Raw genomic sequence first — 12,926 nt, forward strand, 5'->3', positions numbered from 1 at the left:
TAAACTCATATAGTTATGGATAATGCAGCTGGAATTTTTAGAGCTCCTTTGTTTACTTGTTAAAATTAACTTTTAGGTGAGCAGGCAGTATCTGTGAGTTACATACTGTATGTGTCATTTATCTGTTGCTTCACTCTATACCTTCCATGAATTAAGCAACAGCATCTGGCAGGTGCATTTCATTTTCTTATATACCCTGTCATTCATTTAATAAATCTAGGCATTTAGCAAATGCAAATAAGATTAATACTAGGTTGACCCTCTCTGAAGCTTATGGAGCTTCTCATCGCAATTATGCTCAGTTAGATGTTAGGACTCTTAAATATTCATATTTAATTGCTTCACTTTACCTTGGGGGATAGGTGTAGTAAATACTGCAAATGGAGACTTCTAATGTGCAGAGCCACTCTTTCATTGACCACAAGGAAGAATGGAAACATTTTCCAGTTTAAATAGTTTTAATTTATTTTATCTCCATCCTGTTATTGGAATATTTCAAATTCTGCTGAATTCTTACTAGATATATGTATCTAGATCTGGGTTTTCAGTTAAAATTTTTTCTACATAAATGTTACAAAAGTTGTAAAAATAACACAACAGAATATAATTGTAAAAATACATTTCCTCTAAGAATTCTCATTTTTTAGTGTACACTAAACCGCTGTATATTTGAACTTAATGCTTTGCATTGTAGAACCTTCTTTGCTAACTGAACTATCTTTGGAATCAAGTAGCCTGAAATTTGAGTTTCCTTATGTTTGCGTAATATACAAAGACTCTGAACAAGTTAATTAAATTGAAGACAGAGAATCACAGGTCTTTAAGAATATATCTGTTACTTAACCTGTAGAACTTTTACTCAGACACTCAATAAATGGGAAATTGGAAATAAACCTGCAAGAGAAAGACAAGCAGAAAATACAAGGATATTTTAATGAGGAGCTATAGCAACTGCTCTGAAGTACAATTCAAACAAGCTCCAGCCTCCTCTTAGGTATCATTTATAAGATTTTAAGTCTGTCAGGTTCTATTGTAATTTTTAGTTCATGAGTGACAGCTAGTCAAACATGTCAACTACTTGACTTGCAGGTATCCTTGGATTTTGAAAGTTATACTTCTGAACTCACACACCCTTTTTCTGTCCAAGATCAAATGAAAATCATGAAGTTTTTCTATGAATCTGTGTTTAATTTTGATATATTTTTGGATTCTGTCATCTGATGTAGCACTGAATTTTGCTAACTATGTTAAGAGCTGTACTACCATTGCCTAGTTTTGTAATTCTTTCTTATGGATTGCATCAATTTGGTTTTTGAATTTTAAAGGAAGTTTTTGTAGCTACATCTCTCTTCCATCCCTATAAGTACTCAGAGCTGTTTATGTTACACAGAAGGATATTTTAAAAGCACTTTATTTTAAAGAATTTTCCATATACGTTTGATCAAATTATTACGTACAGTTTGTTAGGGATTATCTGCGAGTTTTATCAGCTCTGTGTTAATCCTTTAACTGTTTAGTTGTTTGCCTTCTCTCCTAAACTATTGCTAACTATTCTGGTTTTGGGCCTGGAATAAAAATTAAGAAAAGACTTCCTATGAAATAAAGTTCACCTGTATTCAAAAGTTGACTTTATTCTTCTTATTCTTCTCGATTCATTATATATTAACCTATAACACATTATATTATCCTTAATGGTAAATTTTGCTATCATTCAGTCAGTTAATAGATGTACCCCAGAATTCTGTAGTTCACTGTTACTTTCAGATCTTTTCACATTAAATAAAACATGGAAAAGTACCTCTGACTCATATACAAGCCAGATTTTTCACTTTTTTATATTTCCTTTGGAATCTGATTCCTACTTTTATTTATGCAATCGAATTCTATAGTTTTCTCATTTAAATATTCACAACAGTGTTCCTCCTTCTGGTTTTCATTCTTTACTTTCCATGTGATACCTGAAGCCACAGCTGAAAAGCAGAATTTGCCAAAGAGAGAAAACAACAGACAGGTAGCAGAAGTGGTGAGCAAAAGGTACTTCGGGTGAACATGTTGTTCATGCTCATTTCTCCTTCTGACAGCTGGCATTTGAAGGTGGAGTTGACATTTTTTATAGTAGAAACAAGGGTATGCATTTTACATGTTTTATCAAGACTAATTTAAACTATATCTGAGGTACAGATACTTGCCAATAATGCTTTGTCTTAAAACCAGTAATATTTAGAATCCTAGATTAAGTACACTGTGGATATATTTGTGACAAATGAACAATTTGTATCAGAAATAGTCACATCTTTCCAAGAAAGCTACTGTTCATGGGAAGCCACCAGAACATCACAACACACTGGCCAGAAGCCATCCTCAGTTATTTCACCTGAAGTACATGGTGTTTGTTGTGTGTGGTATCAGAAAGTACATATCTACCCACTGTAAGGCCAAGTGAGTTTGTTATTGCCAGCAGTCTCTGCTGGAACTTGGTTTCATCCAATGAAATAAATGAAATCTAGTCTTGATGATCTGTTGATTTGAGTCTTGGGTGTGTCTCTCTACATAAGATGGGACTGGAAACCTGGGCAGTAGCTATTCTAACTAACCTATTCTGATGATTTGTGGTGCTTTTTTTGTTTTTGCAATTCTTTCAAGAGGAGGAACTGATTCCAAAATAAACTTCAGAAGATTCCACAAGTTACAAACCTTAAGTACAATTGCAAGTGACACAGCAGTTTGAATTACCTGACTTAAATACAAGGATTCATGGACTGTCTTTTGAATCCATGCAACTAAGCTTCTTGAATTTTGACTGTTTAACTTAACTTGATTTTGTAACTTAGAATCTGAAAAAAAAATAATTTAAAATTCAGATATATATATAGAATAGCACTATTCTATATATATATATGTATATATATGAATATATGTATAAAAAACCTTTTTTTAGGATTATAAGTTATCAAATAACATCATATTAGTGCATGACCTGTAAAAAGTGGGTGCAGGCAGAGTCTCACAATTGTGCTATCATTCTGCTTTGTAATGCTGCTTCTGAGACTTTTCTAGTTCTTTTCATTTGAGCTGTATTTCTCTGCCAAACACTGTAAGAAACTGAAGAGTAACTGATAGCATTTGCTGTTATAAATAGCTTCAGTCTTCTTGATAAAATTAATGTCCTGGAGCTGGTGTGCAATGACATCATTCACAAATCAGTCTATTGCTTGTTTTCCTTATTTTGAAGTTTATTTTCCATTTTATATCAGTAATATAATCCAGGCATTTCAGTCCAAAACAGTACTTCATGGGTGGTAAAACTCAATAGGTATTTAGTCCCATGCCTTATAAATCTACTAGAGGCAAATTATAATTGTTTTGAAATACAATGCTTGTCATAACTTATTACAGTTTATGTATTATCTATTGTGTAAATACAGTATTGGTTCCTTTAAGCACATACCAAAGTCAAAGCAGAATATAACATCACAGTGGCCAACACAAGGACCCAGAGAATTGTCTTGGGTCCATGGCTGCTTTCTCAGACCATTATTGATTAAGCACAGTGAAGGATTGCATCTACTGACTGATTTGGCTTTAGAGCTCCTGGTATTTACTGACTGCAGGATATGAATGTGGTTGCCACATATTTAGATATTAGAAAAGAAAATGTTTCACTGAAAGAGTGGTCAGACACTGGAATAAGTTGCCCAGGGAGATGGTGGAGTCTTGTTGCAGAAACAAGGATTAATATACAATGCTTTTAAAATCTACTTCCCTGAGTGCATCCTAATGAGGTGGAATGAATCTAGAAATGTTTTGGAAAAGATGATTTTTAGCATAATTACGGTTTATTTTATAAATAGCTCTGAATTTTAAAATATGTTTTTTCTGATATTTAGGTTGATGCTTAGAGATGTCCTGATTAATCATTTTAAATGTCATTGCAAAATTGTAATCCCCCTAATTGATATTTATTATCATTTTGTACAACACTATTTTTTTATTTTTGAGTTTGCTTGAACAAATTAATTCTAGTGTATCTTCATTAATCTTTGAGATTGGTCATAAAGAAATATGAAAAAAAATATAAAAAAATTAAAATTGACACTTAAAATTTCCATCCTAGTATTAGAATCCTATAAAAATACATTGAAAATATTAAAAGGGAGAATATGTCAGACAGTTTACTCTCAATAAGAATAATACTCTTGGCATATTTATGCATTGCAACTATAAAATATTTCAGTAGTGATTTTTTGACCTAATGACTCTCTCTATAAAAGCAAAATCTGTATCTTGGAAGTGTAGATTTTGGAACTCATTGCTTATATTGTCCAGGATATTCGTAAGAATGCAAATATTTGAAAAAAAATCAAAATTTTCAGGGAAATGGAAGACAGGAAGTTTTCTTCTACTGCATGTTTCTATAATACTGTCTAGTTTATATACTGTAAAAATATGTGCTGAACCATCAGTGCTACAAGAAGAGTAAATCACTGAGGCATGGACACAAGAATATTTTTTCAGGTGAAGATTAGGCTAAACAATTCAGGAAATCCTTTCTGCTAGTGTCTGATCTGGTTATAGGAAAGGGTATGCAGAAACCAGTGGGAAATAATCAAAATGCAATAACTTAGAAAGGATTTTTAAGTCCCATCTTTGAACAGGAACAAATTCACAGACAACCTCAAGCACAAGACAGCCTGTGTTTTCCTAATGGACCTTAAAAGGAAACTGTTGCTGTTATATTTGTTTGACTGGGAGAATGGAATCTCATTTTGAGCATATAAAAGCGTGTTAAGCATCAAAAGTTAATGCAAAAGTTTTTAGCAGGTAAGCTTCTAGTAAGTAATGGAAAGATAATCTCTGTAGTTATTGTGAGGGGGACATTGTGACTGAGAACAACTGGGAGAGTCAAGAGAAGAGGCTGTGGCATGTCTGTACTGCTGCAGACATAATTCTGCTGACTGAATAGGCAGCAGATTTATGGAAGCAGAACATGCAGGGTAAAAGCTGAGGCCAAGAGCAGGCACAAGGGAATACATTTTGTTGAAGACAAAAGAGATATTGTATCAAGAGAGGATTTAGTGGAAATGGAGTCAGAGATTACTTCTTTTGTCCAGAGGAAACTTTCAAAGCATGTCCATGAAAAGCCAAACCACACATTTGTCTAATCAATACAGGCTGAGGAGATGAACAATGTGAAATCAGTGCCCATGTAAAAAGATACATGCACTTCTAAACGCAGCTGTGAATTTGGAAGCAAATACTTAAGTTGGAAGGAAAAAAAATAAAAGTGAGTCAAAGTCAGAGAAAAAGTAAAAGTTGTGCTTTCTAGTTAAAGCTAACACCTAAATTATTTGAATAGCAGAACGTAGGTTTTTAATTCTGGATAAGTCTTAAGCAGAGCTACATTGCTTCCCTGTTTTACCAAACAAATCTATGACATAATAGCTCTGCAAGCTCTCAAAACTGAGCTCACATGGTGAGTGCTGGGATTCATATCTGTGCCATCCAGTGCTCCCACTTGGCTAACAGACCTTTTAGTGAGTATTATTTCCTTGATAGCTGTGGATACCAAGACCAGAACTCCACAAAATTAAGCTACTACATTTCCCTTAAACATAAATGTTGTTATTATTATACTGTTTCTATTAAAAAAAAATGAAAATTGACTTTTGAAAATCAATTTAAAATTCCTCAGCATCTGTAATTGTTAGATGCTGTCAATTTTTTTGCTGTGAGAGTGGAGGCAACTTAGTGTTCTGTTTGCTTTCATTTTTGACTGTTATATTCAGAGAATAATCCAACAATTTTGTTAAACCCTCTAAATTATTTTTCAGTTTGTTTTAAATATCATTCAAAATTAGCATATTTTAAAATACTTTAGACATGTTGCAAATTAATTATACAAGCCTCATGATTATCATGATTCTTACATCACTTCTAAATATTTGCAACAGTAATTTAGATGAATATTCCTATAGGGAACGGTGAAAATCAAAACCACTTCCCATGCAGGCAGAGTTTACAAGAGAGTCTACAGTATCCCCTCTTCTACCTTACTATTTTTGAAAAATGGCAGTCCATTTGCTTATGAAAAATACTAATGTCATCTATCACTGTGAAAGTAACATTGGTCACTTGTTCAGTCCATGGATTTCAATTAGCTTTGGATGACCCAAATTTTAAAGTGAGGACTGTGTGATGTGATAAACTTTTACACATCATATTTCATCATGCCCTTGGAAACTTCCATATATAGTTTCCTAAATGCCTAGTACAGAAAGTACTAGGGAGAACCAAACTTTGGTTTGTTCAACCAGTTTGTGCAACCAGTCACAGAAATATTTTAAGTTGCAAGTAGGCACAAGATGATTTTAGAATTTTTGAAAGGAAACTTTTGGTATAACAGTTTAATTTTAAGTGTTAAAAGCTGTAAAATATAATCTCTTCTGTTATGCAATTCAAGATACAACATACCTGAAGAACAGGCTTAACACTGAACGCTAATCTCATAAAAAACAGATGTGTTCATAGCTAACAAAATATTTCATATGCCTTATTTCTAATAAAATATCTTAACTATAGAGTAAAATTAATCCATCTGCTAAAGCAGGACTCACACTTTTTTCGTTATTTTTAAAATTCTATTTCGTTCTGTTTCTTTTTAAAGCTTTAAAATAGCCTTTCTTCTAAAAGCACAATTTTTGGTTATTTTACAAGAATTTTATCACTTGGATATATTTTCATTTTGAGTGCTTTTGTTTGTATATAGGCAGGCTATTGTGTTACATGATTTGGACTGATACTTGTTGGCAGAAAGAGAGAGAAGTCTGTCTTGGCAAACCCTGATTTTTATGTAAAAGAACATCTGTGAGTTCTATCTTTGTGGTGTATCTGGACCCTCATAGCCTAAGAGAAAACTAGAATCTAAAAGCAAACACATCTGTCCCCTTACAACTATAAGGATTATACAATTTGAGTTTAAGGATAAGGATTTATTGGTGAACCCTGAGGAATGCTACTAACTGCTTTATCTGTTTGCAGTGTTTTGCTGCAAGGAAAGTTATGTGCTCTTTTCTGCCTTCCTATCACTGGGCTTCAGTCAAGGGGTTTTTTTTGGAAACTGGCTATTTACCCTCCAGCTGTGCCATGGTTTAATCAGTAGCTAGTGGCAGGAGAGATTCCTCTATTTGATTGAACAGTGGAGAGATGATCAGGTGGGGGTGAGACTCAGAGCAGCCATCACAGTAGGAGCATTAAGCTTGGAAAAGACCTCCAAAATCATCAAGTCCAACCTTTGGTAGAATGCCACCATGCCCCCTAAATCATATTGCAAAGTGCCACATCTACTAAATTTTTGAACACTTCTAGGAATGGTAGCTCTACCACTAGGGTAGAGTTCCGCTTGGGTAGCCTGTTCCAATGTTTAACCATTTTTTAGTGAAAAATATATTTTCCTAATATTCAACCTGAACTTTCCCAGATGCAACTTGAGGCCATTTCCTCTTTGTCCTCTCACTGGTTGTCTGGGAGAAGAGTCTGATCCCTGCTTGGCTACAACCTCCTCTCAGGGAGCTGTAGAGTGCAAATGGCCTTACTTGCATCCACACTTCCATGGGAAGATACAGAGTGTCTGGTGTTTGCCATTCCTCTTGGCTACTCAGTGAAAACAGAGCACTTTACCACAGTGGTTCCCTAGTGTCTTTTTATACTTTCCTGCCCCATCTGTTGTATTAAATGCAGTGTTCACTGCTGCTTTCTGAACCTCTGTTCACACCAGATTTTAAGACTCATCCTTCCTTTGTGATTAATTATTCAAAATTCATATGCTTCCGCAATTGCTTAGCTGAAAACTTTAAGGACAGACACTCTATTTGCACTGGCTTTAGAGTATGGACAAAGGATGAAAAAGGAATAAAGAATAGAGAAACTGAGAGTTTGGATCAACATTTTCAGAAATTATTATTATTATTTCCTTGTGCCTTCTGAGTTCATGAATGTGCCTTCATGAACTTCATTCAGTTCATGTCCTAGAGTGCTGGTCAGATGAGCTGTTCAGTCTTAAGTGAGTAGGTAAACATAATGTAGGCAAAATACTTGAAGGAAAACAATAGAGTGCAAATGCACTTTCTCCATTTGCAGCAGTTTTGAGTGTATTTGAGCATACCTGTGCTTAGAGGTACTTTGGCTCATGGTGTTATTCATGCTTGCAAGAAATTTAAATTCCTTTTCTGCTTATTAAATTCACTGTGTGAAGGCTGCTTTGGAGCTGGAACAAGTTTGTGTTTTGTGCAAAAGAATGTTGAGAACAATCAGAATTACTGCAAAATTGATGTGTTAAAACCTAATATTGATGTGAGAGACAAAGGGAATAAATCTTATTACTAAATTCTGTTGTAACTTGTTTTACCCCTGCTGACTCCTCTCCTCTTACTCTCCAAGGAGAGATGTCACCTCATGTCCTTGTAACCTTTTGTCTCATTTCTGGATGCCTTTTTATCAGTCTGTGTTTGTTTTTTTTAATTCTCTTTTTTTTTGTTTGTTTGTTTGTTTGTTTGTTTGAGTTTTTTTGTTTGGTTTGCATTTTGTTAAACGTAAACTAGGTTGGCTGTACATAGAAGTATTGACTTGCATGTAATTTATATTGTTGCATTCCAGTAGGGTGTAGAGCCTCAGTTATAGAAAGGAAAAACAGAGATGGACATAAACTGTGCCTTAACATCACAGACATGCAGTCAGAGAAGTAGAATCTGAGTGATAAGATGAAAGCTGTAGGATGGACATTCAGGTGTGATTCAAAGATGTTTTCATATTTCAGTGTATAACTTAGAGTTTTTATGATTTATTCTGCAATCAGTCCCTCCTCACAGGATGGATGAGATGATGCAACTTGAGAGCCACTTTGCATGCAACTCGCTAGATTCAATTTAAAGTATCAAATTAGGGAAATCTGTGGTATCAAATGACTAACAATGAGCTTCTGAACAGCCACTCCCTCTCACTGTCTCACTGCCCAAAACACTGACATTTGAGTCACTTTAAAGCTGCTTTTGAAATTTTGAGAGAACAGTTTAAAACCAATTACGTATTAGATCTCCTGTAGCAAAATACAGTTTAAAGTTGAAATTCAGTCTCTGCAACTGCAGAGTAACCAGGCTCGTAATACTGTCATTACTTTGGTTTGTATTTCTGTAACCAAGATTGGAATGCAGCCTTTACCCCACTGAACTGATTTTATCATCCTAAAAGTTTGGAAGCCACAAGGCTGGATGTGAACAATAGTCCAGCACATGTCTACGCATACTTTGTCCCTCAGTATCTCTTGGGTTTCATTTACTTCTTTCTCCAAAGGAGATTTTTTTTGTTGCTTTTTAGAAGACCAAATGTTTTTTTTTCCTCTGAACCATCTCAAATAGATTATCTGTAATCAAAAGGAATATTTCCAATCAATTCGTTACTATAGCTGTGTGCCTGTATTTCAGATTATTCACAGTCTGTAGGAGTAGTATAATGAAGATTTTAATGACTGAATGTTGGCATGGTCCATTTTAACAAATGAACACATGCCTATTCTTATTTTGGAGATCTGGATGTCTATTATGCCTAATATAACATATAAAGTTAGCACTTATAGAAGGGAAGAAAAATATGCTTTAGACTTGAAGAAAGGAACAAAAAAATGCTCACATTTCCTCTGCACTGATTTTTAGCTTCCCCCAGGAGATTCAAATGCATCACTCACTCTTTTCAAAAACCCTACAATTTTGTTAGTCACTAATTAAAAGTTGTCCTGTCTTCTTATACAACACTGATAGTCACAATCACAAATTGTATGTCACAAAGTATATGAAACTGTTGCAGCACATTTGTATGCAAAGTTCTGTAACTTGTGATAGTGAAAGCATTTCATGTCTTGTACTACATATTATCAACTTATATGTTTGTGAACTACTGTGCTTGTTTTTTCTTGAAAAGTGACACAACCAGTCTATGTTGTCAATGCAATACAGTATAGAAAGGGAAAACCTCTAATATTGAAATATACTGTGTTATATATACCATAATTATGTACTTTTAGCTTGTGCTATAAGTTTATTGAAGAAGTCCTGTGTTGTTTCCTCTGTCCCCATTAGGAAGGCTTTGGAAATTTTAGGAATTTATTTTGTTTCTTTTGTAATACAGTTACACAGATGAACCCAGATCTTACTAGGTAGAAATGTCCTCTGTGCTTTCTTGAAGATTTTTAAAAATGATTTATTTCACCTGCAGTATATGACACAGTTTACCTATCAGACAGAGCCTCTGACATTAATATAATCTCACCTGACCTTTAGCAGTGGTTTATTTTTTTTTATTTTCGGGGTTGAGATGTGTATTTAAACTTTTAAATCTGTGTTTTTTCTTTTCACCCTTTTGACTTGCTCCCCTATCACTTCTCCCTGTCTTCTCTTCTCTACATCCTCATTTTTGCTTTCCTTCTTATTGCCAGCTAGGGCTAGAAAAACAGTCATCAAGTGAAACAGGGCTTGAAAGTGCTGCATTTCTCTGTTTATAATAGGAGAAAATCAGCTGAACTGTGCTGAATTGCTTTTGCTCTGCTACTAGCCCCACGTGTCAAATGCAGTCATACAGATCCATAGCTGCTCGTCTTTGCTTGGTGCCTGGAGAAGTGCAGCAGTCTGTAAATGCTTTACATTATCAGGGTGTTATGTTTTGCAGGAGGCCAGTACCTATTAACCCATTTTTTCTCTCGGTGTGTTTGGTGAGTCTGCTCCGTATTCCTGGCTAGTTGCAAAACTTAATGCTGCAGCCCATTGAAATATTGATAGACTCTCACAGTGGAAGAGACAGCAGAGCACCCACCACACAAACACACTGAGGGGAATGCTGTTAAAACTTCTTCATGAGGGGAAGTGCAGGGGCAGGCACTGATCTCTTCTCTCTGGTGACTGGTGACAGGACCCAAGGAAATAGCATGAAGGTGTGTCAGGGGATATCAGGAAAAGATTCTTCACCCAGAGGGTGGTTGGGCACTTGGAACAGGCTCCTCAGGGAAGTGGTCATAGCACCAAGTCTGGCAGAGTTCAAGAAGTGTTTGGAAAATGTTCTCAGGCACATGGGGTGATTTTTGGGGCTGTTCTGTGCAGACCCAGGAGCTGGGACTTCAGTGATCCCTGTGGGTCCCTTTCAGCTGAGGTTATTCTGTGATTCTATATGCTGTTGCTGTGTGGAAGGCTTAAATCCCACTTCCACTTGAATTTGTTAGTGCTATCAGATTGATCCCCAGCTTTCTGAAAGCAGACAAATGACTTGCTACAGCTTCAGTCAACTTCAGAAAAATCTTAGATTTTCAGCAGGTTGCAGAGTGCAGGTTTGTCAGAACAGAAAGCAAGGTTCCTGAACCTCTGGAGAATTTCAGCTTTCCTGTACTGATGACAAGAAACATTTTCTCCTTCCCCTTAAAAAACCCTGATGGTGTTTTTTGCAAGGTTACCAGAGTGACACCTCATAGAGCCTGTAGGTAGCACAGTAACATATATTAACATGAATATATTTAATACTATAGAATTATTTGGTAGTATGCTGTATTAAGAGACAACCTCTAAGAAACCCCAAACATGTAATATAGTTTTACAGGCAACAACATCTGTTAAATGACCTATTTCTGCCAGTACTTTTGTACCAGTCCCATACAGGTGGCAGAACTGGCTTTTAGCTCAAGCATTAGGTAGCTTTTGGAGCAACTTAGAGGGCAAGATGATTCACAGGCATTGTGCTGTCACTGCTGGCACACTTACTCTTGCAAAGAGCTTCAATCAGATAGTGGTTAAGTGCTGAATGAAAACTCTTGCCTAAGCTGCAGTGATTGAATGTACTTGAAAGTGTTCTTCATAACAAACTCTTCAGAGAATTTTTTTGGTCCAGGAATTTTTATTGATCATTCAGCATGATCACGCAAACAGTGTTTTTTACAGGGGAAAAAAAGAGATTTGGAGAACTGAACCATGGTTACCTACATGCTGTAGAACAAATAGATAGTGGAGCTGTTTTAAACCTGCTGATCTAGGGTGAATATGTCTATTCTTATCATACTAGAGAAAGAAATCCTATATGAGTTTTTTTTTGTTTGTGCTGTTTTGTTGGACTTTTTGTAACAAAATAATGAAGTTTACCTTCAGGTTCAAATCTGTGAATCTTACATGAAAAGATAAAAACAAAACCACTAGAGACTTAATCCTCACAGACTCCAGAAGATTTAAAATATTTGTTTGTTCTCAGTAGATTCACATTTTAAGTGTTGATGGCTCTCCATTTTCTTTGTATAAGCTATAAGAAGCATGGCTGATCAAAAGTATGAGAGAGAGTTATAGTACATGTAGTACTGTATATAGTATATTTATATACTATACTATAGTTATATACTATAACTCTATAGTATAGAGTTTCATGTATTTATGCACAATTTATCCGGGTTTGGCTTGATTAGCGTGAATGCATGACCATTTAACTGCAGGGAATTAACTCAGATCTATCAGAATTCACTAATTAAGTGGTCTGCTAAACTACATTAGCACAGAGACAACTTGGTTCTTCCAATGCCACATCACTTTTTTTCAATCCTCATTGCATCCTCAGTATCTAGATTTCAAAATTATTAATATTTTGAGGAGTACCCACTAATGAAAAATTGATTGCACTTTCTTAGTTCAGAAAGGAAGGTTGTGTGTACAGAGGTTCAATTATGAACCTGCTCTAGTAATTTTGAACCCAGCTACCTATCTGAACTCAAGTGCTACTTTAATTACTTATGTATTATTTAAAAGAAAACCTAAAAATATTCAGAGAAATACTTTTCTTATCTTTTAGGATGATCTACATAGCTATCTTCTTATTAAGATAAATTGTTGCATTGAAATCGTGTATGAGATGAC

General features: G+C 35.1%; 1 protein-coding gene across 16 annotated transcripts in view; it reads left to right on the top strand.

The window, feature by feature from the left end:
• Nucleotides 1–12,926, top strand: part of CRPPA (CDP-L-ribitol pyrophosphorylase A) — a 156,132-nt gene that overhangs the window by 85,242 nt on the left and 57,964 nt on the right. For 10 of the 16 annotated variants that reach the window (XR_015277626.1, XR_015277623.1, XR_015277625.1 and 7 more), the window contains exon 10: nucleotides 8,656–8,782. The exons of the other annotated variants lie outside the window; for them this stretch is intronic. The gene's annotated coding sequence lies outside the window, so the exon portion shown is untranslated. The remainder of the gene's footprint in view (nucleotides 1–8,655; nucleotides 8,783–12,926) is intronic. 16 annotated transcript variants of the gene reach the window in all.

The sequence above is a fragment of the Cyanistes caeruleus genome, chromosome 1 (assembly GCF_971803275.1).
Source record: "Cyanistes caeruleus chromosome 1, bCyaCae1.hap1.1, whole genome shotgun sequence".
NCBI classification, from domain to species: domain Eukaryota; kingdom Metazoa; phylum Chordata; class Aves; order Passeriformes; family Paridae; genus Cyanistes; species Cyanistes caeruleus.